Below are 6000 nucleotides of genomic sequence, written 5' to 3' on the forward strand. Positions count from 1 at the left end.
GTAAATGTGTATTAGAAAAAAATGTACAGTGGGCACATCAGTGCTATGATTTCACAGATGTTACTGCTTAGGATGAAACCAAAATAGGCATTTAAGTAAAAAGATAAAAGAGTTGGCTTAAAGAAAAATATTAAATAAACAATCGTGCAAGTGGTATGTGGTTATGATATGTGGACAGCTTGAGCGACAGCCATTGTCACGGGGCAAGGGAGAGAGGTTGGAGGCTCCCAGGGCCACTGAGCTTCAAGTCCTCTGGTCTCCTTCTGGGCACCTCCTGGGCAGGGGCTGAGAACCAGCTGTCTGTCAGTCTCATGGAGCCTGCAGCAAGAAAGCTGCTGGTTAGATAAGAGGAAGCACTTCCAGGCAGGCTGGGTGAGTAATCCCAGTGGGTTTACTACGGGTTTGTATGAGAGTTGTCTTTATGCAGAGGGTGAATGCCAGCGTCTGCCTGAATCTGGAAGGTGGGAGTCATCATCTAGTTTGAAGGCAGGAGGTGCCTGCCTGGTGGAGCACCCAGAGGCCTGGATGGGAAAGAAAAGGCCCCTCTCCCGACCTCCGCAGACAGCTTTCTCAGCTATCCCTCCCCTGTGCTGCCCTGACAGGCTCCGACCATGGAGAGAATGGCTGTGTGTGTGTCTTTGGTCTTGACACTCATATATATCTGCGTGACCCACAGCCCAGAGTGCTTACACAACCTCGTTCTGCCCTGGGCACCTGCGTCCCTTGTCTCTGTATCCACACGCCCTGGCTTGTGTGTACATGCCAAGCTTACTGTGGCCCAGTCACACATACCCATGATCATCAGGGGCTGACTTTGCTTCGAAGTGCTGACCCTACCCCCTCTGCCCCCCACAACACGTTGATATCGCTCAAGCGTGAGTCAGCACCTTGTATGTACCTAGGTGCTAACTGCATGTTCACTGCTCATCCACACCGTGTGTTCTGTTGACCTTGTGCACACACGCTCATGTGTGCTTCTGCTGGCTCTGGATGAAATGCCACACATGTGCTAATGCTGAACAAACATGCTCACGATACACACGTGGCCCTGGGCACACACCTGTGTCTGCACATGCTCTGTGCTTCTCTTGTTGCTTGTTGGCCCATGTCACCCCCCTCTCCCCAGGTGCAGAGGACCCATGAAGCCACAGTCCCTTCTCTGGCCAAGGGCTGATGGGCAGGCCCGGGCCTCCGTGAGTAACTGGGCTGCCTTCCCTCCTTGGCTGGTGGCTGTGATGGGCACGCATCCCCGCCACCCCCGCCAAAGCCAGCCATCCCGGCCACACACTCGTGTCCCTCGGGTAATGGAAATGTCAGCTTGATTCATGGAGATTCGTCTGCGGCAGCCGGGCCTGAGGACGAGGCATACTGCGGGAGGATCATCCCCTGGGAAGAGCCGCTGCAGCAACGGTGTCAAGCCCCTGCCTGGGAGGACGTGAGGATGGAAGAAAGCCCCTGAGGCTGTGCAGTTAGGCCTGGGTTCAAATCCCGAGGCCACCGCAGACCTGCTATGTGCCTCGTTGATCCAAGAACTAGTTATGGAGGGACTGCTGTGTACAGGAACAGAGCTGTGCCCTGGAGTGGCCATGGCGAACAAGAAAGACAGACACTATCTTCACCCTCTTGGAGATTAGATTATTTATTTTTATTTTATTTATTTATTTTTTTTTTGAGACGGAGTCTTGCTCTGTCGCCCAGGCTGGAGTGCAGTGGCGCAATCTCGGCTCACTGCAAGCTCCGCTTCCCGGGTTCACGCCATTCTCCTGCCTCAGCCTCTCCGAGTAGCTGGGACTACAGGCGCCCGCCACCACGCCCGGCTAATTTTTTTGTATTTTTAGTAGAGACGGGGTTTCACCGTGGTCTCGATCACCTGACCTCGTGATCCGCCTGCCTCGGCCTCCCAAAGTGCTGGGATTACAAGCGTGAGCCACCGCGCCCGGCCAGATTAGATTATTAATAATCCTAAATGGGCTGGGTGTGGTGGCTCACGCCTGTAATCTCAGCACTTTGGGGGGCCAAGGCAGGCAGATCACTTGAGGTCAAGTGTTCGAGACCAGCCTGGCCAACATGGTGAAACTCTGTCTCTACTAATAATGCAAAAATGAGCCGGGTGTGGTGGTGCACACCTATAATCCCAGCTACTCGGGAGGCTGAGGCAGGAGAATCGCTTGAACCCAGGAGGCAGAGGTTGCAGTGAGCCAAGAGATCACACCACTGCACTCCAGCCTGGACGACAGAGCAAGACTCCATCTCTCTCTCTCTCTCTTTGTCTCTCTCTCTCTCTCACACACACACACTCCTAAATAATAAAATAATCACTTTATATAGTGAGAGGTGTTATGTAGGTGAACCAAGGAAAGATGTGATTTAGACCAGAGGATGAGGGAGGGCCTCTCGGAAGGACCATTGCAGCACAGAATGAAGGGAGAGAAAGGAGGCAGGAGGCACAGGGTAGGCGGGAGGAACCGTGGGTACAAAGGCCCTGGGGTTGGAGGAGCACCATGAGTGCCGTGTGGCCATGTGCAGCACTGCATGACAAGACAGAGTGCTTGGAGCTCGGGGCGAGGACATGGGGTCTGCTGGGGTCAGAGACTGTGGGGCTTTGGGGGTTGTGGCAAGGAGTTTGGCCGTCATCTTCATCTTGAAGGCCACAGGAGACACTGATTTAAAAGGCAGGGTTTTAAAAGGCAGGCACGATGGGCTCTGCATTTTGGGAGGTTTCTTCTGGCTGTGTGTGGGGCAGGCCTGAGAAATGGGGGGCAGGGCAGAGGCAGGGTGACCAGAGGGGGCTGCAGCAGGGTCCTGCTGGGAGATGGCGGTGGCTTGGGCTGCGCTGGCCCCGGGGATGGAGGGAAGTGGGCAACTGATCAGTGGCACCCATGGGGCTTGGAGATGAGTGACAGAGCTGGGCCAGGCTCCTGTCTGGGGCTTTGATGCTGTCTGTGCAGGCTGGGATGCTGCCAGCCAGAAGAGGCCTTGGTGGAAATCAGGAAAAGCTGCTCTCTGAGTGGATGAATTAGAAAAGGGCCCACTCCCTGCCCCCAAACATGGAAGATGTGGCCCCAGGGCTTCCAAACATGGAAGACGTCGGGGGGCCTGGAGTTGAGCCTCGCCCGGGAGCTGAGCTGTGGGGCACTGAGCGATTGTGCCCGCCCCAGGCCTGGCTGCTGTGGGATTGAGACAAATTCAGCCCAGCCCGGGACCATCAGTCATGAGGAAAAACCAGTCTCCTCCGTGTGGGGATTTACTGCATGGACAGACAGGAAATCGCCATGCAGGGCCCCTGCCCTGTCCCCAGCACCACCCGGCTCACGTCACCCTGGTAATTGCTCCTTGGGCCACATGTCATCTTGCACTGACATTGAGCTTCTGCCTTAGGGGAGGCCAGGGGCCGGGCTGATGGCCACAGGCCTGGCAGGGGAGTGGGCAGCTGCCAGGAGTAGCCGGGACCCAGGGTAATGAGGGGTCCTGGGACTCCGGGGGAGAGAGAGGGGCCTCTGCAGGGGAGAAGCTCTGTGATGGGGCCAAGCTGGTGAGTGGGTGCAACATGCCCAGCCGGGTGCACCCACTCTTACCCCTTCTTCCCAGCCCTCCTGGGAACTTCTAGGGTGTGTGTGTCGGGGGTGGGAGGTGCAAGCAGGATGAACCCAGGGAGAGGAGGCAAGGGAGGAAGAATCCCAGGGGCCAATCAGGGGAGGGAAGGGAATGGATAGGGAAGGGGAAAGAGTTGGTGGAGGAGGGGCAGGACATCGGGACGTCAATCTCTGCTCAGCCAATGGGCTGGCTGCTCTAAGGCCAGTGCCCTTTGTGGACCAATCTGCCAAGGCTGGGATGGTGCCCTGGAAATTTGAGATGGGCCGGGTGCGAGGTAGTGCCACGTTGCTTTAGTGAAGACCCCAGATCCAGGAGTCACATCCCAGCCTCCATCTGATGGTAGATGGAGTTGATGTGAGCACCAGTGGGCCTGGCGCCTGAGCGCTCCTCTCCATGACAGAGGTACTGCTGGTACCACTACAGCCTGGGTAAGGAAGCCCAGGGCCCAGGGCTAAGGTCACTTGCCAAGGTCGCACTGTCAGGAAGTGGTTGGTGGAGCCTAGACTGGGACCCGGGCAGCTGGCCCCAGGGCCACTGTGTGTGAGTCCTCACCAGCTTTCTGGGGAGAGTGGTGCCTGCAGCCCAGGTCTCACTGCATCTCACTGCTGTGTGCCTTCAGGAGAGACTGCAGCACGTTTGCTCTCAGGGTGAGGGCTTAGTGTGTATTGGCTGTTAGGATTTTTTTTTTTTTTGAGATGGAGTCTCACTCTTGTTGCCCAGACTGAAGTGCAGTGGTGCAATCCCGGCTCACTGCAACCTTCACCTCCCAGTTCAAGCGATTCTCCTGCCTCAGCCTCCCAAGTAGCTGGGATTACAGACGCCCACCACCACGCCCGGCTAATTTTTTTGTTTTTTTTTTTTTTTTTTTTTGAGACGGAGTCTTGCTCTGTCGCCCAGGCTGGAGTGCAGTGGCGCGATCTCGGCTCACTGCAAGCTCCACCTCCCGGGATCACGCCATTCTCCTGCCTCAGCCTCTCCGAGTAGCTGGGACTACAGGCGCCCGCCACCACGCCCGGCTCATTTTTTTTTTTCTTGTATTTTTAGTAGAGACGGGGTTTCACCGTGGTCTCGATCTCCTGACCTCGTGATTTGCCCGCCTTGGCCTCCCAAAGTGCTGGGATTACAGGCTTGAGCCACCGTGTCCAGCCTAATTTTTATATTTTTAGTAGAAATGGAGTTTCACCATGTTGGCCAGGCTGGTCTCGAACTCCTGACCTCAAGTGATCCACCTGCCTCAGTCTCCCAAAGTGCTGGGATTACAGGCCTGAGCTGCTGTGCCTGGCCGCTGTTAGGAGTTTTGTTGTCATCATCACAGCATACGGTTGCCAAAGGCTGCCCCTGTGGCAGGAGCTGTGAGTGCAGCAGTTTCCCAGAGAGGCTAGGAGACTGGAGTGCTGTCATAAATGCCACACTGCACATGGCAATCTGGGACATGCCCACACAGTCAGGGAGGCATCCCCAGAGCACCTGGGGACATACGCAACATACTGGATGGAGGCTGGCCACCTCTTGCTCTCCCCGGCCTCTGGCCGTCAGAGGCTCAAGTCTCAGGGCCCCAGAGAGCACTGTGCATGCCTGGGAGGCTGGGGTCTCATCGCGAGAGGCCCAGCTTTGCCAACTCCATGCCCACTGGGCCCCGCAGCACTGTCCCCACGTCCCCTCCTCTCCTCCACATTCCTTAACCTGCTTCTATCTCAGGGGTTGCAAACTCACGCTGGCCGGGTGTGTGTGTGTGTGTGTGTGTGGTCATGCGAGGGAGGACTGCAGGCAAGGGTGGGACAAGAGGGGCTGGTGGGGACCAGGACCATCTGGAGAGCACTGCTCTGGCTCTGGGGCCAGCTGGGAACGTGGGACCCGGTTGCCAGATCTTCCTGTCTTTCCAGAGAAGCAGGGAATCTGAATTTTAATGTGAAACCTGATAATAAAGAAGGCAACCCATTTTAAAAAATTAAGCATCGTCTAGTGAGTCCGCCAAACCCAAGAGGCTGGGCCACCGGATTGTGGACTGCGAAGAGGCCAGATGGGGCCTGGAGGCCTCGGAAAGGGACTGTCCTGGCTCCAAGTGAGGCGGGAGGTGAGGCCAGGAGAGGGATCCCGGGCATCTCAGCACATGTGCCTGGGCATGGGGCAGCTGCCAGCTGCCTGGCTGCAGAGCCCCCCTTGGCAGGCACTGGAGGTCCTTCTGGGTCCTTCTGGGGTGGCAGTGCCAGTGTTGGAACTTCCGGGGTGGGTGGGAAGCAGGTCCTTCCCACTACTGAACAGAGGAGGCAGGTCCCCAAGGGCTGGAGGCCTGTGGGAGCCTCCACTGGGAGCCCGTAACCCTCTTGTCAGCTGCAGCGGAGGCCCATTTCCAGTCACCTATGCCAGGGAGCCAACGAGCCCTGACCCCTGACCCCTGACCCCTGA

The sequence above is a fragment of the Nomascus leucogenys genome, chromosome 2, assembly GCF_006542625.1.
Source record: "Nomascus leucogenys isolate Asia chromosome 2, Asia_NLE_v1, whole genome shotgun sequence".
Classification (NCBI taxonomy): Eukaryota; Metazoa; Chordata; class Mammalia; order Primates; family Hylobatidae; genus Nomascus; species Nomascus leucogenys.